The sequence below is a fragment of the Bos grunniens genome, chromosome 12 (genome assembly GCF_055505025.1).
Source record: "Bos grunniens cultivar Pamir isolate PY7600 chromosome 12, Bosgru_T2T1.0, whole genome shotgun sequence".
In the NCBI taxonomy this organism is placed as follows: Eukaryota; Metazoa; Chordata; class Mammalia; order Artiodactyla; family Bovidae; genus Bos; species Bos grunniens.
The window spans coordinates 86,085,587-86,108,420 of NC_141176.1; the positions used below are offsets into that span (position 1 = coordinate 86,085,587).

Consider the following 22,834-nt stretch of genomic DNA (forward strand, 5'->3'; position numbering starts at 1 on the left):
TTATACAATAAGCAGTAAAATGAAATAAGTCCATTTGCCTTTAAGGTTTGCATGTGACTTATGGATGGAAACACATTGGATTCATGGAGGATAAAAAATACCTCCATCTAGGCAGATGAAAAATCATCTATCTGAGTATTTAGTAAAATTAAAATGTACCTGAAGCCTAAGGAAATGTCACTGAAAGAAAGAACAGTAACCGCCTGTGAAATAGAACCTGTTTCCTGCTGGATAGATTTTTAGTAAGCATCCTCTCATCATTTCAAAAGGAGCTAGCAAGCCATGTGAAAAATGGAAAAAGCCGGGCAGCATACACGCTTGCATCATGGTTCCTTCCCATCGCCCATCAAGGAAAGTTAACTGTCACTGCAGTGGGAGCGTGGATTAATGTCGAACTTACTGCAGCCTGACACCCCATCTATCTTCAGCTGTCCTGAGAGCGTGAGGCATGCTGAATGGAAGATAGCTCAAAAATGATGCAACTCACTCAAGCCACAAAGAACTTCTTATCCAGGCAGCATTTGGCCGAAGCCCCAGGGCTCTCTTGGATATGAGATGGGGAAAAAAATTAAATAAACTGGTGGATGATAGAGTGGAAGGCATGAAAATTACAAACCGTATTTGATCTTGTGAGCTTTCCTTGGTGTTTCTGTTTGGACATTATGTAATGTTTACTGGAATCGTGTTGTTGACTTTTCCCACTGCACCCTGTGGAATGTCTCAAAAAGAAGAAAAACCTAGATTTAGAGTGAAATTTATTTTTTAAATGAATTAAATCTTTTTCTTCCTTCTTCCGGATTTATTTGTGTTTTCCTTGCTGGTGAGTCTAGGTTGTGATGAAGGGAGGCCTTTTTGTTCATGTTTGATGCTCAGTTTTTCATCTTTTTTTGAAGATGCTAAAGGTTTTTGTTTTTGCTTTTACTTTTGGAAATAGCATGCAGTGAGTTTCTGCATCAGCATCTACTCATGGTAGAAACAGAGATCTGAACTCACTTTTCAATACTACAGTTTCGAGTTGCTTGAGTGACTTGGACTTCTGTTTTTTTAAATGCTTTTGACTCAAAGGGGCCACCGTGTTTTTGCAACCTGGGGGAATTCAGCACACAAATGCACTCAGCACTCATTTCGCTAGATGGAGTCATTCCCAGGAAGATTCTTGATGCAATGAGATTATTCCACAAGCATTTATTTAATGAAGACTGTTTAGTATATGCGCCAAGCACAGCAGGAATGACAAAAATACACAAATAAACCAAAAGTCAGAACACGGGAGACCTGCCTCTGAGCAGCCCACAACTGCTTGGCATTAAGGAATTTGGGGCATGGGTCAGAGACTCCCAGGTGATCTTTTTCAACATATTTACCTTATAGATGAGACAACTGGATTCCGGAGATATCATAGTACGTGTTCAGAATCGCATGATGAGTGTGCTAACAGGAGACACGCAGTTCCTAAATCTCATCAGTGCTCTTTTTCCTCCTCCATGGAGAGCAGACTCGGAACCAGAGTGGAGAAAAATGAAAGCCTCTAGATACATACATTATACATACACGAACTGGGAAAGAATTCACGGAGCTGACAACCATGCATCAAGAGGATGCTTAACTCACAGTGTGAGATATCCACAGACGTTAGTATAAGAATGGAGATAAAAAGCGATCTGTTTAGGAAATACTAAAGAGCCCTGTTCGTGGGGGAAATACTGAGGGCAATAAGGGGGCAACAGAGGATGAGATGGTTGGATGGCATCACTGACTCAATGGACTAGAGTTTGAGCAAACTCTGGGTATAGTGAAGGACAGGGACGCCTGGGGTGCTGCAGTCCATGGGGTCACAAAGAGTCAGACACAACTCAGCAACTGACCAACAGCAGAAGAGCCCCGTGTGACTATAGCAAGACTGTAACCTAAACAGATCGCAAGAGTGATAATGGAGAGGAATGACCCAGGCTCTGTTCAAAAGTCCTCAGAAGTTAACTGGAAACAGGTACCAATGATACAATTTAATACACTGAAATAAAAGCAAATAACATTAAGAGCTCTTAAACTAATGAAAGTCACTCTACTTTTTGGAAGCCCATTCAGTACAGCAATGCTTTGGGGTTAACTTTATTACATGTAAGACATGGGCAAATGGATGATGACTTTTTGTTAAGGATGCTGCCCATCACACACCACAATGTTTATTTTATGTTTATTAAATAAAAACCAGTTTGTAAATTTGACGTCAAACATTTTCTTGGGCATAGGTATATCTGTCTGCCAGTTTACTCCTGGTTATTGCAGGTTGGCGTATTTCTGTGCCTGTCAGGTAGCACTCACATAATTAAAATATCATTTAAAGGGAAACATACAAAATGTTGTGACATTTAAAAGCTTTTTAGGCAGTTTGTATACAAAATCATATTTATTCCTATCAACAATTCTTAGAGGATTCAGTATAGTCATAGAGTGGTGGACAAAATAAGAAATGATTGTGGGTTTTGGAATCACTTTGAACAAGGAGTCCTTATAAAGTAAAAATAATTTAGAATGACAGTATAAATGTCAGAACTCATTAATTATACATTAAATTTAAACAAAGATTAAAGGTGTAGGGCTTTAATATTCCAGATTCAGGAGATGTATGGATTTTTAAACCAAGAACATGTGTATTTGGAAGAAATATTTTTGATTTTAAGATTTCTAAATACAGGCTAAATCACAGCATAATTCATTTTTAGGTTATATAGTATGATAGTTAAACAGAAGAATGTGTTTGTAAGTTACTTATAAACATTCCATTTTGTTTGATTTATTCATTCATACTATCCAATAGTTGGAGGGACCCCTAAACATCAGAAAGAGAGCTAAAATTATTCTGCACAAATCCACTTGTACAACAAAAGGCCATGGAATTTGTACTCACTGAAATTCCGATAACAGAGAAATTTTTATATTTTTCCTCACTTCAGATTTTACTGTGTGCTCAGTTGTGTCCAGTTCTCTGAGACCCCATGAACTACAGCCCACCAGGCTCCCACGTCCATGGGATTTTCCAGGCAAGAATACTGTAGCGGGTTGCCATTTCCTTCTCCATAGTTTTCATGTTGCCAAACCTAATGCAAAACTGGCACTGAATATACATATGCAAGGGAATATTGTATGATAAGAAAGGGAGATTTATACATGAAATTGCAAAAAAGGAAAAAAAAAAAAACCCACAAAACAATGAATTTCATTGCATGGTTTACACCTAGATTTGCATCAGTTCAGTCCAGTCTCTCAGTCGTGTCAGACTCTTTGCGACCTCATGGACTGCAGCATGCCAAGCTTCCCTGTCCATCACCAGCTCCTGGAGTTTGCTCAAACTCATGTCCACCCAGTCGGTGATGCCATCCAACCATCTCATGCTCTCTCATCCCCTTCTCCTCCTACCTTCAATCTTTCCCAGCATCAGGGTCTTTTCCAATGAGTCAGTTCTTCGCATCAGGTGGCCAAAGGACTGGAGTTTCAGCTTTAGCATCAGTCCTTCCAATGAATATTCAGGACTGATTTCCTTTAGAATGGACTGCTTGGATCCAAAAGTCTTCTCGAACACCACAGTTCAAAAGCATTGATTCTTCTGTGCTCAGCTTTCTTTATAGTCCAAATCTCACATCCATACATGACTACTGGAAAAACAAAAGCTTTGACTAGACGGACCTATGTTGGCAAAGTAATGTCTCTGCTTTTTAATATGCTGTCTAGGTTGGTCATAGCTTTTCTTTCAAAGAGCAAGCATCTTTTAATTTCATGGCTGCAGTCACCATCTGCAGTGATTTTGAAACCCAAGAAAATAAAGTCTGTCACTGTTTCCACTGTTTCCCCATCTATTTGCCATAAAGTGATGGGACCAGATGTCATGATCTTAGTTTTCTGAATGTTGAAAACTTTCCATGGAATTTGTACTCACTGAAATTCCGATAACAGAGAAATTTTTATATTTTTCCATGTTACCAACTTTTTCACTCTCCTTTTTCACTTTCATCAAAGGGCTTTCTGGCGTAAGGGTGGTGTCATCTGCATATCTGAGTTTATTGATATTTCTCCTGGCAATCTTGATCCCAGTTTGTGCTTAATCCAGCCCGTCATTTAGCATGAGAAAGAAAAATACGCAGAATACAATTTGAAAGTCATTTTAATCCTCTTCAGTCTACAATTGTGTATTTGTTGTTTAAATTTTCTTAGTAAGTGAAGGCCTGGAATGATATTGGTGATGGACAAAAAATCACACCTCTTTTGCACACGGGGATTTTTTTTTTAATATTTATTTAAAACTCAAGTTGAAGGAGTATGGGCTAGCAGGATACAACATTTGAAATGAAAAATCTTTATACGATATTTAGTGCAGGCTTTTATCAGTTATATTACCCTTGGCTACACAGAAATACAGAATTTGGCACTAATAGGCAAAACCAATATATGTATGTGGTACATGGTCATTGTTTAGTCACTAAATCGTGTTCCACTCTTTTGTGACACCATGAGCTATGGCCTACCAGGCTCCTCTGTCCTTAGTGTTTCCCAGGCAAGAATACTGGAGTGGGTTGCCATTTCCTTCTCCAGGGGATCTCCCCGACCCAGGGATCAAACCTGCATCTCCTGCATTGCAGGTGGGTTCTTTACCACTGAGCCACTTGGGAAACCCTTTCCTGGCTGTAGCAGTCACATTTTATTTCTGTGATGTCTGATTGCCTTTTGAGTATATTTTTTATTTCTTCACATTTTCCCTCTTGCATAAGAGAGGGTGACTAGAGGGGGTCAGGGTGGGGAGAATTCCCTTCCTAGAGCTGAGATAGTGTTTCAGTATTGTGCTCGGGAGGCCTCTGTCATGTGAAGTCTCTGGATTTGCTGTGTTGGCTCTTCCCTCCCCTGGGCAGAGGCAGGAGGGGACTTTCCTTGGATATTTATTAGGAGAAGCTGGTGGAACTCTTTAGGTAGACAGTCCAAGGTCCCCCAGAGACTGCAGCCCTAAGATTTTCTCACTGTTCCGCTATAGTCCACACTTAGACTCCAGCAATTTGTAAAAATTATAATAAAGTGTTCCTAACAGTTCTTGGAAGGAATGATGCTAAAGCTGAAACTCCAGTACTTTGACCACTTCATGCAAAGAATTGACTGATTGGAAAAGACTCTGATGCTGGGAGGGATTGGGGGCAGGAGGAGAAGGGGATGACAGAGGATGAGATGGCTGGATGACTTCACTGACTCAATGGACGTGAGTCTGGGTGAACTCTGGGAGTTGGTGATGGACAGGGAGGCCTGGCGTGCTGCGATTCATGGGGTCACAAAGAGTCGGACACGACTGAGCGACCAAACTGAACTGAACTGAACAGTTCATGGCTCTAGTAGCTTCATTCTAGGTGACTAAATCTTGGTTGCTGTTTCTCTCAATAAAGAATCCTGATTATTTTGGAATGAAATCTTGAGAAGTAAGTGACTTGTGAGTTACTCATTGCAGCCAAAGTGATTCAACTAAATTAAACACTCCTTAAGTACTAGTAATGCCCGCTATTCATCTTAATATTGCTCAAAATACTTCATGTTGAGTTTCAGATTTAACAAGCTTTTGATATATATTTGATTGATCTGCTTGTTGAAATCAGTATTTGAAGATAACCAGGATTCCTGTTTAAAGGGAGTCTGTAGTGGTCATACAGGCAAGCTTTAATAATACTAGCATCATCTTTCATAACCCTGAAATGAATTACCCTTGCAATATCAGTATGATGTTGGCAAGGATTATTAGTTTCAGCTAATCAACGAGTTAGGCCAGAATTTGCACCTCAGTTTTACTAAGGTGCAAATTAAATGCTATTAAATTATATTAAGAATGAATTGGCCATTTTAGCACATTTATTAATGAGGAGAATGTATGATAAAGCAACCAAAGTTATTTCCACTAAACCCTCGACATACACACACATTTACAACTGTGTATGGTTTTAATCAAGTGGTTTATGCCATCTTATTTTATTCCTATCATTTTACTTCTGGGATTAAGCATTGCCTTATCTGCTTGCAATGCAGGAGACCTGGGTTCGATCCCTGGGTCAGGAAGATCCCCTGGAGAAGGAAATGGCAACCCACTCCAGTACTCTTGCCTGGAAAATCCCATGGACAGAGGAGCCTTGTAGGCTACAGTCCATGGGGTCGCAAAGAGTCGGACACGACTGGGCGACTTCACTTCACTTCGCTTCTATACATTTATATATTTATATGTATATTTGAAAATGAGAATGCATCTAACAAATCCATATTGCCTACTTATAATTTGATGAGTTCTGAGGCAACCACTTGCAGTCACATTAAAGCATATTTTTAAGAGAAAAGCTTAGCTGAACACTTACAGAAAATAAACTGAAGCAGGTGGTGGATTCTTACTCTCTGTTGAGAGCTTTCAACACTTTACCCTAAGGACCAGTTTTTTGAAGAGGTTAACAGCTGTTATTACAGGAAATATTATATAATTCAGGACATATTCATGTGATCTTTAAGGCATACACAAGGTCTAAGAGGTCACCCTGTTTCCTTATACATTATTAGTAATCATATTAAGTAATCTTCAATACATGCCACAGTAAATACCCAAATTTTTAAAAAGAGTGCAACTAAGGACTTGTTTGTTTCTACTTATGCTTTCTATTTTGTGCAGTTATAAGCAATATTTCCTTCAGTTCGGTTCATCCACTCAGTTATGTCCAACTCTCTGTGTCCACATGAACTGCAGCACTCCAGGCCTCCCTGTCTATCACCAAATCCTGGAGTCCACCCAACCTCATGTCCATTGAGTTGGTGATGCCATCCAACCATCTCATCCTCTGTCATCCCCTTCTCCTCCTGCCCTCAATCTTTCCTAGCATCAGGATCTTTTCAAATGAGTCAGTTCTTCACATCAGGTTGCCAAAGGATTGGAGTTTCAGCTTCAACATCAGTCCTTCCAATGAACACACAGGACTTATCTCCTTTAGGATAGACGGGTTGGCTCTCCTTTCAGTCCAAGGGACTCTTAAGAGTCTTCTCCAACACCACAGTTCAAAAGTGTCAATTCTTCTGTGCTCAGCTTTCTTCACAGTCCAACTCTCTCATCCATACATGACCACTGGAAAAACCATAGCCTTGACTAGACAGACCTTTGTCAGCAAAGTAATGTCTCTGCTTTTAAATAAGCTGTCTAGGTTGGGCATAACTTTCCTTCCAAGGAGCAAGCATCTTTTAATTTCATGGTTGCAGTCAGCATCTGCAGTGATTTTGGAGCCCCCCAAAATAAAGTCAGCCACTGTTTCCACTGTTTACCCATCTATTTCCCATGAAGTGATGGGACCAGATGCCATGATCTTAGTTTTCTGAATGTTGAGCTTTAAGCCAACTTTTTCACTTTCCTCTTTCACTTTCATCAAGAGGTTCTTTAGTTCTTCGCTTTCTGTCATCGGGGTGGTGTCATCTGCAAATCTGAGGTTATTGATATTTCTCCTGGAAATCTTGATTCCAGCTTGTACTTCATCCAGCCCAGTGTTTCTCATGATGTACTCTGCATATAAGTTAAATAAGTAGGGTGACAATACACAGCCTTGACGTACTCCTTTCCCATTTTGGAACCAGTCTGTGGTTCTATGTCCAGTTCTAACTGTTGCTTCCTGACCTGCATAGAGATTTCTCAAGAGGCAGGTCAAGTGGTCTGATATTCCCATCTCTTTCAGAATTTCCCACAGTTTATTGTGATCCACACAGTCAAAGGCTTTGGCATAGTCAATAAAGCAGAAATAGATGTTTTTCTGGAACTCTCTTGCTTTTTCAATGATCCAGCAGATGTTAGCAATTTGATCTCTGGTTCCTTTGCCTTTTCTAAATCTAGCTTGAACATCTGGAAGTTCACAGTTCACGTACTATTTATTGAAGCCTGGAGAATTTTGAGCATTACTTTACTAGCATGTGAGATGAGTGCAATTGTGCGGTAGTTTGAGCATTTGTTGGCATTGCCTTTCTTTGGGATTGGAATGAAAATTGACCTTTTCCAGTCCTGTGGCCACTGCTGAGTTTTCCAAGTATTTCCTTAGCAATGTATTAATACCCTTTTTGTGAAATTTATTTTAGCATTTGTTTGCAAATTTAAAATAATATTTTAAATATAAAATATTTTTAATACTTAAAATACAGATTACAAGTTTTTGCTATTTAGTTTTGTCATGGGAATAAGGGCAAACAGAAATATTAAAGCTCACTAGTGTTATTAAATCCACAATTTTTGCCATTTCATTGTGTAACTCCCATTGTAATGGAAGAAATCTACAGATTTCTCATAATCCAGGTGTATATTTACATGTTAATAATGCAGTAGAGTATGTTAACTGCATCTTGAGTTCTCCTCCCCAGTTTCTCTAGTTGTAATGGCATTAATAATGCATCTGTAATGAAGACCTAACTCAGATTATGTGTTAAAAATGAATCAGAAATCTCACTGTGGTATCTGCATTTTGAAAAAAAAAATCACAAAAGAACATATCCTCCCAAATCCTTTCTTGTTATACATTTGATTTTGTTCTGATGACCTCAGGCAATGTATTCAATAAGCCAATGTAATATGATTCAAATCTTATATTGAACTCAAATGCCTTTTGACTATAAACTCAAGCACAAATGTAATATGTATCAATCTCTACACCACTTGGGCTTTCCAGTTACACAAATGCTTTCTTTCTTTGTGATGAAATATTGTGTCCAAGTTAACTAAATTTTGGTCAAACAAGTTTTCTTATTTGAAAAGGTGATGTATGTGATGTTCTTATATGTACAATGTGATGTTAATTGAGAGAAGTTATTCCTTAAATTACTTTCTTTTTCCACTATTTATGATTTTGCAGGTAGACATCACCCTCTATGTGTTTGCAATTTGTGCATATACCTAACTATTTTATCTGAAGGAAGTTTTATCATTTAAGTGAAAAGTTAATATCGATAAATAGGCTAAACAAGTAATATTAAGAGGAGGAACACACATTATGAAAGCAAAATAGTTTTCAGTGACACATAGACTGGGTTCATTTTGCCTGATTAAAAGCATTTCAGAAGTTTTAAATGAGGAAAAGGATAATATTGCTGTTCATGAGCTCAGTTAATTGATGACAATATATTTTGGCAATGTATGTAAGAACTTTTTAAGTCCTTCAACATAAAGAATTTCATATCACCTGCAAGTATAGAGCAGCAGGAATTAGGAACTGCCAGTGATATTCTTTTGTGAATATATTTTACTTTAAACCTCTTCTAGAGGAGATTCTGCCTGGAGAATCCCAGGGACGGGGGAGCCTGGTGGGCTGCCGTCTATGAGGTTGCACAGAGTCGGACACGACTGAAGCGACTTAGCAGCAGCAGCAGCAGCAGCAGAGGAGATTCTACACTGAATTTCACACTAATCGTTGTCATACACCGTCTTAAGAGAGGCTTATGAGAAGATTAGAATACGTATCCACTAAACACGACTTGAAGTTATCTCAAAAGCCCTAAGAAAACCTGTTTGGAATGCCAAACTTCCGTTTCATTACTTTTAATCTTAAAAATGGAAAGAAAAGAACGTTGTCAAGATGACCTCAAAGCCTTCCCTGTGTTGGGGCCAATGTTCAGTGTTCAGGACCCACAGAGCATGTTTCACAGCTGCTTTGGTGGCATCACTTACACTTCATTAGCACTGAGACCTGCTTAGCACACACTCTCCCACATAGCACTGACACCGGCCCTAGAAAGGAAAGAGAAAACCCAAATATTTTTACAGTAAAGATCATATATTTTTAGAAATATAAGTTGGCTAATATGTTATTTCACTAAATGGAATTCTAAAATAATCATTCTTTATATGTAAGGTAAAAACAGTTTATATCATCTCTATGGAGAAATCTGGGATATAACTTATAAATAAAACTGAAGGCTATACATAATCCCAAAGTTAGAGTAGATTTATTCTGCACATTTAAATATTATCTTAAAAACAGTTCACAAAGTCATTAGAATATGCATATTCCCTTATATTGGCATGACGTCAAAGATTCCAGTTTTAATGATCTTGTGATGAAATTCTCCTTAAAAATATTTAGTGAAATATTTAATTTTTTATAGATTCAGTAGAGTAGTACCAAATGTACACAAGTATCCAACACTATTGATATTTGTAGATGCTTGATATGCTGTATCATATGTAAGCCTGTGATATTTTATATAATATTTGTAACTATATTATATTTATAACCTAGTTTCTGATTAGTTACATATTAAATATATTTTAATATATGTGCAAATAATGCATACATATAAAGTTTTATTTTGTTACTGCTGCTTCTTAATTTGGATCATGCAAAGGATCATGTAATACGTTTACAATACTTTGGAAAAGGAAATGGCAACCCACTCCAGTATTCTTGTCTGGAGAATCCCATGGACAGGGGAATCCTGGTGAGCTTCAGTGCATGGGGTCATGGGGAGTCGGACACGACTGAGCAACTTAACACACGTGCACATTTACAATACTGAAAACACTTTAGCTAAATTATAGACTTTCATATTTGACCTAGGAAGTGATCAGCTTTGTAAGAGATACTAGGCTGTGGAAAATACATAAGTAACAATATAATGGGAAGGGAACAGTGTGGAAAAGGGTACCAAGACAAGAAGCATCTCTGAGTTTGTAAGGAAAATGTGCAGTCTGTCACTCTTTAGTATAAATTAGTTTGTGAGCAGTGGCCAGAAATGACATTGAGGAAGATGACAGAGGCACTTGCATGTTGGCCAAGTTCAATGTTACAGGTGTAGAAGTGACCCAAGGCTTTTTTAAGGATCAAAAGCCTGGCTTATATATTAAGGACCGGATCCCCAAAGTAGAGAATGCTTGGAGTTGAGGAAGCCGATTTGAAGTTTAGAACACGCAGGTCGGGAATGCTGAAGCCCTGCCTTCGAGGAGTGGCAGTGATAACAAGAGAAAGGGACAGCTTTGGGACTGATGGCATAAAAGCTGGGAACCCGTGATTAACTGGATATGGATGAATGAATGATACGATAGGAACATTCTCAGTTTTCTGGCTTTGGTACCTGGTGAACAGGCCATAAATGAATTTGGGAACAATCTAGAAGAGGAGTAATATGATGAATTTATATTCTGAGCGAAATATGATGAATTCAGGTTTTGACATAATGCATTTTAGATGTCCACTGGATAATCCAAGTGGAAATGCTTGGTGGGAAGATTTATACATGCACCTGAATCTTTGAGGTCATAGCACAGAGATCATGGCTGGAGATTTTGATGTAATAAAGATAAGAGAGTGGATACAACTACCTAGATCCAAATATGTTTACATAAGGAGAGCAGGGGATAAGTGAAATGCAGCCAAAGTATTCTAAAACTCATTGTGAAGAAAATAAAGGAAACCAGTGAGGCAGAAAATTTCAGGAAAGAGACTTATAATGATAATCAAAGGTTTTGGAACTTTCATTATGCAAAGAGTAGTTAAAAGCATCAAATATTTTCAGTTAGCTAAAAAATTTATAGAAGCCGAGGACACAGACAACTTCACTTCTGACGTTTGTTTTTTCAAATGGTTTGGTGTGAGTTGAAGACACGAGGCAAAGGTCTGGACAGTGGCTCAGAATTGAGGGCATTCTTACAGTGAGGGTCATCAATTCTGTCAAAAATCACGGCTAAGAAAGGAAAGAAAGATATGCAGTGGGATTGATGGTAAGAAGCATGGCCAAGGAATTTTTTTTTTTTTAAATGGAGTATAATTGCTTTACGATGTTATGTTCGCATCTGCTATACAACAGTGTGAGTCAGCTGTATGTACACATAGGTCTCTTCCCTGGTGGACCTCCCCACCATCACCTCACCCATCAGTCGTCACAGAGCCCCACGCTGAGGTCCCTGTGCCATATAACAGTTTCCCACTAGCTATCTGTTACACACGTGGGAGAGTATATGTGTCAATGCTAAAGGATTTTCCCCCCTTATTTCTTCTATCATGAAGTGAAGAAGTGAGGTTGCTTCAGTCGTGTCCAACTCTTTGCGACCCCATGGACTGTAGCCCGCCAGGCTCCTCTGTCCATGAAGAATTTCCCAGGCAAGAATCCTGGAGTGGGTTGCCATTTCCTTCTCCAGAGGATCTTCCCAACCCAGGGATCAAACCTGGGTCTCCTGCATTGCAGGCAGACTCTTTACTTTCTGAGCCACGAGGGAATTCTCCTGGCATGGGGCAGATTTAAATAGAGTAATGTGAAATAATCATTCAGTTCAGTTCAGTTCAGTCACTCAGTCATGTCCGACTCTTTGTGACCCCATGGACTGCAGTACGCCAGGCCTCCTTGTCCTTCACCATCTCCCGGAGCTTGCTTAATCTCATGTCCATCGAGTCGGTGATGCCAGCCAACCATCTCATCCTCTGTCGTCACCTTCTCCTCCTGCCTTCAATCTTTCCCAACATCAGGGTTTATTCCAATGAGATTATTTCTAAAGAAATAATCATTAGGAAAAGTGGTTTAAGAAAATAGGAAACAAACTCCACAGAAAAGAAAGAAATGCCCACCTTGTGGGGGCTGATATTGATTGGAAAGAGAGCCGCTTCATCAACTGGAAATGAAAAAAAGGAGGAGGGATGCTGGTTTCTGATGGGTGGAAGTGGGAAGTGGAGACAGTTCATGCCTGAGCCTCCAGTTCCCTCTATAAAGGAGGAAGAGAGGTGCTCTCTTTAGACAGGAGCCATCAGCAAAATAGACTAGTCACTGAGGATAAATGGAAATTTAACTGGAAAAAAAAAGCAAATGAGAGGATTGCTGGATGACTGTATGTCTTGTGACTTTGGGGGTAAAAAGTGAAAGTGTTGTTTGCCCAGTCGTGTCTGACTCTTTGTGACCCCATGGACAGTAGCCCGCCAGTCTCCTCTGTCCATGGGATTCTCCAGGCAAGAATACTAGAGTGGGTTGCCATTCCCTTCTCCTGGGAATATCAGGAGTGCAGAAAAGAGAAAATGAGTGGAAATAATGACTTTCTACTTTTAGATTTTGAATTGACAACACATACGCTTAATTAGGTCTCTTCTCTGTAGTTCCAAAGGTGAGATTCAGAACCACTGGCTGGAAATTATGTTGATTCAAGTTTAAGTGTGGAGATGAAACTTCTACCATATATGTAATTTATTTGTATGCCTGTTTCTTCCTTGTTACTATTAAGACCTGAAGGATTAAGGATGAGTCTTATTTATATTTTGTCTTAATAATACTTATTACAGAATCTTACATAAGCTGTTGTTTAATCGTTAGGTCCTATCTGACTCTTTTGTGACCCCATGGACTGTAGCCAGCCAGGCTCCTTTGTCCATGGGATTTCCCAGGCAAGACTACTGGATTCTTGGGATTTCCATTTCCTCCTTTAGGGATCTTCCTGACGCAGGGGTTGAATCCATGTTTCCTGCTTGGTCGGCAGATTATTTACCACTGAGCCACCTGCGAAGCCCTCAGTCATCTTACATATAGTAGATCCTAAGTAAATATTTCTTCTCTTAAGCCGACCAATGCCCTATTCTATACCCATTACGTACAGGTGGGGTACTTAATAAAATAAATTCAATTGAAGAACACTCTAAATTTTATTTTGGTTGTGGCAGAAGGAAGAATAAAATCCCAGTGGCATTCAGACTGATGTAAGAATAAAACATTTTCCATGAAGGTAATTTCACTGAGGTATTCGGCCACATAAGCATACACACAACTGCAGGGGATACGTTTGCTAGCAACGCTTAGGTCAAGAGCGTTCGGTGTTCTGAGTGAGTGCCTGTCTTTGGCTTCACGCTCAGCTCTACACTAAAATATGAGGCTACTTGATTTGCCCCCTTCATCATTACTGGAGGACAGACTTGAATATCGGAAAAAGCCTGGTGTTTAGAATGAGGTAATTACAGTTGCACCCTAGATTCCATGTTTACCAAATATGTGATTTTAAACAAAGCAGCAGATATCTTCAGGACTCAGTTTTGTTGTCCATTCAATGACCACCATGATACACTTCTCTTACAATTCTTCTTGGAGTAAAATGAGACAATGCATGTGAAACCACTGGGGCCAGCATCCGGCTCGTGACCTGCATTCCGTCCATGTCATCTGGGGACACTAGAATAAACGACCAACTAACCCACGCAGCTTCAGGTTCAGATGTGTGTGGCAGAGGCCTCCGCCACATTGTTAGGCAATTATCCTCCAGCAATAATTACAAAACCCCAACAGGACGCTGGGCAAGTGGCTTAAGGTATAGATGCGTTTTGGAATATAAACCAGTACTTAAAAATGTATGATTCCTTTCCTCTTTTCCTGTAATACGTATGAACGTTTTTTCGAGTTTTATTGAATAATTTGCTCTGATATTTGCAATATAGATTACATTTTCCCTCGAGGCCATTAACTTAGAGACATGTTATGAATACTTTATAGTCAATTTATCCTTTTCTTTTTAGTGCCTTAATGCATTTTTTCCATCAATAGTCACTTTATGTATTTTAGCGATTATCTAAACATGTTCTTTTACATAAGTTTTTCAAGTGCACTTGAATTATCAGTGTCGTTTACTTAGAATGTTTGTAATTTTCCTTCCTTAATATATGTTTCAAACGAAGCCTTTTGAGAACTGTGGCCATTCTAATCTCTCAAACATTCCCCGTTTGGATCATGGATGTTAAATGTCACTCTGACTTACTTGTATGATATATCATGCTCTACACAGTTCATTCTCAGAAGTTTCATGGTGTGGTTTTCACAGTTCTGTTTTACACTTCAGAACACAACATAACCACTCCTTATCCTCCATCGGCGACTGTGCTCAAAAACTCCCTCGTTTCCACTCTATTAGGCAACAAAGTGAACAGAAGGAAAATCTGACCCTGGTTTCTTTTAATAATAAGATGACATTTCTAACGCGTTGAGAAATGGCTTATTCTCTTTTATGAACCAAGTGCTCCAAGTATTTCTTCTGTCTGGAATGAAAACACGTTTCTGTCAAAATTTTCACATATACCAGTCTGATATGCAAAAAATAAGACAGATTTACTAAATTAAACAATTCATCTGAAAATTTAATGAAGTGCTGATGAGAGTTGTTCAAATGATCACCTGCTTCTGCATCAAGCCACTGATTATATTTTAAGCCACAGTCTTTTATTTCCATATTTTTGAGAAACTCCTTTTTTTTTTTTTTTTACATAATACAGGATTTATTAAATAGTTTGTCACTCAAACGTGACTGTTTGGTTCAGTCTAGATTTCATGCATATGAAATCATCTCAACTATGCAATACACTAACTTTTTAAAGTCCATAGTTCTTGAATTCCTGTTTTAATTAATGCCTCATGATTCTTATCCATAGAATAAATACTTTTCCTATGTAGCAGTATAAAACATGGGTGGAATTTACAATGCAAATTTGAATATACTTCTCTATTTTAAAGGTAAGTGCTAATCAATCATGAAAGAAAATCTCTTTAGAGTTTTCCAAATATCATGCATTAATCTACTCAAATTATTTCTTTCCTGTCTACCTACAGTAGCTGAGAGCTTACCTGATTATATTTAATTAATTTAAAACTCTTTGTTCATTCTCTACATAATTATTTCTATAAACATTTCTTAATCTACATTCAGAAGATGAGAGAGGAATATGATTTTCATATGCTTGATTTCCTGCACTTGATTTGGGAAGAAACAATGAAATTCATTCTTCACTGATTTTTCAAACACCTTTTTCCAGCTGGGATTATTTCAGAAGAAGACAGTACTTTCAAAGAAGTATCAGGAGGACTGCTACTCAAGCAGAGTTAGTAGTTGCAGTCAGCTGATGGTGAACAGCCATGTAAAAATAAAATGAGGATATAGCACTTACCTCACTGGGGTATTCTGATAGCTTAAGAAGAAAATGCATGTGGGATACCTATGATCCAGGAATATGATATTGAATAGCCACTACATTACTATTTTGTAAACCACATGTATACATTAGAATAGGGAAATATTTAAGTCTTCCATGAACTTGAGAAGTCCTTTAACTGGCCTAGGAAAGCCAATGTGTGTGTGAATGCTTAGTTGCTTAACCAGTTATGTCTAACTCTTTGCGACCCCATAGGCTGTAGCCTGCCAGGCTCCTCTGTCCATCGGAGTCCCCAGGAAAGGATACTAGAGTGGGTAGCCATTTCCTCCTCCAGGGGATCTTTATAACCCAAGGATCCCAACCCGTATCTCTTGCATCTCCTGCATTGGTAGGTGGATTCTTTACCACTAGCGCCACCTGGGAAGCCCAGGGAAGCCAGTGAAACCCACTAAGTACAGAGAAACCAGAACATTGCATAAAACAGAAAATTATTGTGGTGAGCTGAAGAATAGCCCCTGAGGATGTTTGAATCTTAATCCCCAGAACCTGTAACTATGTTACCATGATTGTAAAAGGGAAATTGCAGATGTGAGGATCTGTAAATTTGGACTCCTGAAAAGTATTGATTACCCTGGATTATCCAGGTGGGCCTGGTATAATCAGAAAAGCCAGGAGAAGAGGTAGCGTGATCAGGTTGGTAACAGGAGATGTGATGATGGATGCAAAACATTGGAGCTTAACCTGAGGAAGGGGTCACGCATGGGTGGAGGCAGCAGCCCTTAGATCTGAAAAAGGCAAGTAAACAGATCCTCCCCCCGGAACCTCCAGAGGGGTGTCCTGCTGGCACCCTTAGCCCAACAAACCATGACTTTTGTCTTCTACCACTAGAACTGTCTGATAACAAACCTGTGTCGTTTTAAAGCTAGTCAGCATATTCAAAAGCAGAGACATGACTTTGCTGACAAAGGTCTGTCTAGTCAAAGCTACGGTTTTTCCAGTAGTCATGTATGGATGTGAGAGTTGGACCATAAAGAAGGCTGAGTGCTAAGGAATTGATGCCTTTGAACTGTGTTGCTGGAGAAGACTCTTGAGAGTCCCTTGAGATCAAACCAGTCCATCCTAAAAGAAATAAACCCTCAATATTCATTGGAAGGACTGATGCTGAAGTTACAATACTTTGGCCACCTGATGAGAACAGCTAACTCATTGGAAAAGACCTTGATGCTGGGAAAGACTGAGGGCAGGAAGAGAAGAGGGTGACAGAGGATGAGATAGTTGGATGACATCACTGACTCAATGGGCATGAGTTGAGCAAACTCCAGGAGATTTTGAAGGACAGGAAAGCCTTGTGTGCTGCAGTCCATGGATCTAAAGAGACCTGACTTAGTGAGTGAAAAACAACAACAAAGTTTGTGATAATTTGCTGCAGCAGAAACAGAAAATTAATACAGCTCTTTAAAAATATCTCTCATTACAGTCTAGGAGCACTAAGACCAATCCTTGGAAAAGAATGAAATATACAAAAATTGTTTTCATAAAGTCCATGCAGAAAAATCCATTCATAATTTAAATAAGAGTTTGTGTTTCCTCATCACATCTTATTATTTCATGTAAAATCATAATTGAAAAAAATTCATACATATTGTACCTATTCTAATTAAAGTCTGTTACTAACCAGAAAAATTGGTTTTCAGAATCTAGAATTAGCTATATTTGTTTTAGCTTTAACCAAATAATAATAATAAAACTACTTTTAGAATTTTTGAAAAGACTATAGGACTTTTACTGATTCTAACATTAATGTTAAAATAAAAAATCCAAGTCACATTAAATATTGTAAGTGGAATTGATAAATTTTCATGAAATCAACAGATGATAGTAATTTAGTAATGTATTGTTGAATTTTAAAATCGAACTCTTCCTGTGAGCTTTTCAATTCTAAGCAAGGACAGTGTATAACCTTGATATGAAGAGTAAAGGCTAATAACTGTTGGGTATTTTATTTTTAATAAAATCCTGTTGTTACTAGTTATTTATGACCAGCAGTGAAAGTTTGGAGATCATATGGGGGACTTTGCCAACTTAAACTGTGAGTCTCATGTTGACTTTCCAATGCTTATGTTAGAAACATCTAGTGCATTTTCCTCCTCTCTTGCTAAAAGCTTGGCTTCTGATAGACTACTGATATCATACTTTACATTATAAAAATTCTTTAATACTTGTGCATGTATTTAGAAAGGCAAAATGCATTATGAGAGACAATAATACATCTAGAGTTCTTGATAGAGAAAATATATATTCACAACATTCGTGTATTCAGTCAGTTCAGTCGCTTAATGGTGTCTGACTCTTTGAGACCCCGTGGACTGCAGCACGCCAGGCTTCCCCGTCCATCACCAAATCCTAGAGCTTGCTCAAACTCATGTCCATCAGGTTGCTGATGCCCTCCAACCATCTCATCCTCTGTTGTCCCCTTCTTGTCCCACTTTCAATCTTTCCCAGCATCAGGGTCTTTTCAAATGAGTCAGTTCTTTGCATCAGGTGGCCAAAGTATAGGAGCTTCAGCTTCCATATCAGTCCTTCCAATGAATATTCAGGACTGATTTCCTTTAGGGTTGACTGTTTTGATCTCCTTCCAGTCCAAGGGACTCTCACGAATCTTCCCTGATTTCCAGTTCAAAAACATCAATTCTTCAGCGCTCAGTTTTCTTTAATAGTCCAACTCTCACATCCATACATGACCACTGGAAAAACCATAGCTCTGACTAGATGGACATTTGTTGGCAAAGTAGTGTCTCTGCTTTTAAACATATTGTCTAGGTTGGTCACAGCTTTTCTTCCAAGGAGCAAGTGTCTCTAAATTTCATGGCTGCAGTCACTATCTGCAGTGATTTGGGAGCCCAGGAAAACAAAGTCGGTCACTGTGACCATGACCATCTATTTAGTAATGTGTTGTTGAGTTTTAAAATCGAGCTCTCCCTGTGAGGTTTTCAATTCTAAGCAAAGACAATGTATAACCTTGATATGAAGAGTAAAGAGTAATAACTGTCGGGTATTTTATTTTTAATAAATTGTTACTGTTGTCACTAGTTATTTGGGACCCATGAAGTGATGGGACCAGATGCCATGATCTTAGTTTTCTGAATGTTGAGTTTTAAGCCTACTTTTTCACTCTCTTTCACTTTCATCAAGAGGCTCTTTTATTCTTCTTTGCTTTCTATCATAAGGGTGGTGTTATCTGCATGTCTGGGGTTATTGATATTTCTCCCGGCAACCTTGATTCCAGCTTGTGCTTCCTCCAGTTCAGCATTACTCATGATGTACTCTGCATATAAGTTAAATGAGCAGAGTGACAATATACAGCCTTGAAGTACTCCTTCCCCAATTTGGAACCAGTCTGTTGTTCAATGTCCAGTTCTAACTGTTGCTTCTTGACCTGCATACAGATTTCTCAGGAGGCAAGTAAGGTGGTCTGGTATTCCCATCTCTTGGAGAATTTTCCACAGTCTGTTGTGATCTACACAGTCAAAGGCTTTGGCATAATCAATGAAGCAGGAGTAGATGTTTTTCTGGAATTCTTTTGCCTTTCCAATGATCCAACAGATCATTGATGGCAAATGATCCATCAATTGATAATTTGATGTTTGGTTCCTCTGCCTTTTCTAAATCCAGCTTGAACATCTGGAAGTTCATGGCACATGTATTGGTGAAGCCTGGCTTGGAGAATTTTGAGCATTGCTTTGCTAGTGTGTGAGATGAGTGCAATTGTGCAGTAGTTTGAACATTCTTTGGCATTGCCCTTCTTTGGGATTGGAATGAAAACTGACCTTTTCCAGTCCTGTGACCACTGCTGAGTTTTCCAAATTTGCTGGCATATTTGGTGCAACACTTTAACAACATCATTTTTTTAGGATTTGAAAGAGCTCAACTGGAATTCTGTCCCTTGCACTAGCTTTGTTCATAGTGATGCTTCCTAAGGCCCACTTGACTTGGATGTCTTTACAGGATGACTTGACAGGATGTCTTGCTCTAGGTGAGTGATGGCACCATCATGGTTATCTGGGTCATGAAGATCTTTTTTGTACAGTTCTTCTGTGTGTTCTTGCCACCTTTTCTTAGTATCTTCTGCTTCTGTTAGGCCCATACCATTTCTGTCCTTTATTGTGCCCATCTTTGCATGAAATGTTCCCTTGGTATCTCATTTTCTTGAAGAGATCTCTAGTCTTTCCCATTCTATCATTTTTTTTTTTTTTCTATTTCTTTGTGTTGATCACTGAGGAAGGCTTTCTTTTCTCTCCTTTCTGTTCTTTGGAACTCTGCATTCAAATGGGTATATCTTTCTTTTTCTCCTTTGCCTTTAGCTTATCTTTTTTTCTCAGCTATTTGTAAGGCCTCTTCAGACAGCCATTTTGCCTTTTTGCATTACTTTTTCTTAGGGATGGTTTTGACCACCACCTCCCTAACCATGTTATGAATCTCCATCCATAGTTCTTCAGGCACTCTCTCTATCAGATCTAATCCCTTGAATCTATTTCTCACTTCCACTGTATAATCATAAGGAATTTTATTTAGGTCATACCTGAATGATCTAGTGGTTTTCCCTACTTTCTCAATTTAAAGTCTCAATTTGGCAATAAGGAGTTCATGATCTGAGCCACGTCAGCTCCTGGTCTTGTTTTTGCTGACTGTATAGAGCTTCTCCATCTTTGGCTGCAAAGAATATAATCAATCTGATTTCGGTATTGACCATCTGGTGATGTCCATGTGTAGAATCTTCTCCTGTATTGTTGTAACAAGGTGTTTGCTATGACTAGTGTGTTCTCTTGGCAAAACTGTTAGCCTTTGCCCTACTTCATTTTGTACTCCAAGGCCAAATTTACCTGTTACTCCAGGTGTTTCTTGACTTCCTACTTTTGCATTCCAGTCCCCTGTGATGAAAAGGACATCTTTTTTCAGTGTTAGTTTTAGACAGTCTCATAGGTCTTCATAGAACCATTCAACTTCAGCTTCTTCAGCATTACTGGTCAGGACCTAGAGTTGGATTACTGTGATATTGAATGGTTGCCTTGGAAACAAACAGAGATAATTCTTTAATTTTTGAGATTGCACCCAAGTACTGCATTTAGGACTCTTTTTTTGACTATGAGGGCTACTCTGTTTCTTCTAAGGAATTCTTGCCCACAGTAGTAGATATAATGGTCATCTGAATTAAATTCATCCATTCCAGTCCATTTTAGTTCACTGATTCCTAAAATGTCGATGTTCACTCTTGCCATATCCTGCTTGACCACTTCCTATTTAACTTGATTCGTGGACCTAACATTCCAGGATCCTAGGCAGTATTGCTCTTTACAGCACTGGAGTTTACTTCCATCACCAGTCACATCCACAACTGGGCATTGTTTTCACTTCGGCTCTGTCTCTTCATTCTTTCTGGAGTTATTTCTCCACTGATCTCCAGTAGCATATTAGGCACCTACCAACCTGGGGAGTTCATCTTTCAGTGTCATATCTTTTTGCCTTTTCGTACTGTTCATGAGTTTTCAAGGCAAGAATACTGAAGTGGTTTGCCATTCCCTTCTCCAGTGGACCACATTTTGTCAGACCCCTCCACCATGACCTGTCTGTCTTGGGTGGCCCAACAGGGCATGACTCAAAGTTTCATTGAATTAGACAAGGTTGTGGGCCATGCAATTAGTTTGACTAGTTTCAGTGATTGTGGTTTTCATTCTGTCAGCCCTCTGAAGGATAAGGATAAAAGGCTTCCTGATGAGATAGGCTGACTGATGGGTAAACTGGGTCTTATTCTGATGGGTGGGACCATGCTCAGTAAATCTTTCATCCAATTTTCTGTTGATGGGTTGTGTTCCCTCCCTGTTGTTTGACCTGAAACCAAACTATGGTGGAGGTAATGAAGATAGTTACCTTCAAAAGGTCTGTGTATTAATTAATTAATTCATTCATGTATTTATAGCATGAATAGTGGGGGCACTGTTGTGTACCAGGCTCAGGGCCTGCCAGTAAAATGTGTTAGTGAAAAAGTTAAAAATAAATTTCATGTCAATATTAATGTACAATTAATTTGCTCTCGAAAGACTTATGTGAATGTGAAGTTACATATTTTATTTTGTCTTTCTATTTCTAGATTGGTAAGAATCTATTTGTAGGAAAAATTGGCATCTCAGTGTCTGTAGATAGATGACTATTATCTACTTAACTTTTAAGTTAAAAGTTAAAAGACAAAGGATAGAGGGATGTGATGGATTTAACTAGAAGTCATTAATCATGGGTTATAAAATAACTATGGAAATTTTATAATCTTGAAGACATTATATGGCCAAATAGCTTTGAAATAAGATTTTCAAGATTAATTTGCAAAACATTAGTCAGTACAAATCAATTGTTATCCATTAATGCAATCCACATATTCCACGTTTGTTTCACATTAACTAACTTTCAAAATGTATGTGATGGGGGAGTGGAACTGGGGCTATGTTGTAACTGACAAGGAAATAGAAATGAAAGGGCAATGTAGACTGTACGAAAGTTGAGTTAGGATTTCTGGCTTCCTGGGATGTAGAAAGCTGAAAACAGCCAAGTTCCATCCTGTCAACTATAAATCGGCACTTTACATCTGCCTCTACAAAGACTACGTCGTGTGCTGCTGCAGCTGCTGGTTTTCAGTACCCTCTGAAAGGAGTTCAGAGCCGAGATCAGGAATGAGGCACTCTGTGCTCTGAGAAAAACAGGCAGAACAGGTCTTCACATAGTTAGATGTTTTCTGGAATCAGTTTTATAGTTCTTATATCTTCTTATATCTAGAAAAGCACTAATATCCTTCATGGTGACTAGCAGAAACCTTCTGCAAAAAAAAAAAAAAGATACATGCTTGAATGCATATATTCCCCCTTCACCAAAATCACACA

General features: G+C 38.7%; 1 long non-coding RNA gene across 12 annotated transcripts in view; it reads left to right on the forward strand.

Moving 5' to 3' along the window:
- LOC147362036 (uncharacterized) overlaps positions 1-22,834 on the forward strand; it is a 233,028-nt gene that overhangs the window by 55,417 nt on the left and 154,777 nt on the right. For 3 of the 12 annotated variants that reach the window (XR_015137713.1, XR_015137715.1, XR_015137725.1), the window contains one exon: positions 270-736. The exons of 7 other annotated variants lie outside the window; for them this stretch is intronic. This is a non-coding gene — a long non-coding RNA (uncharacterized LOC147362036). 2 more of the 12 variants (XR_015137714.1, XR_015137717.1) reach the window with 1 other exon arrangement.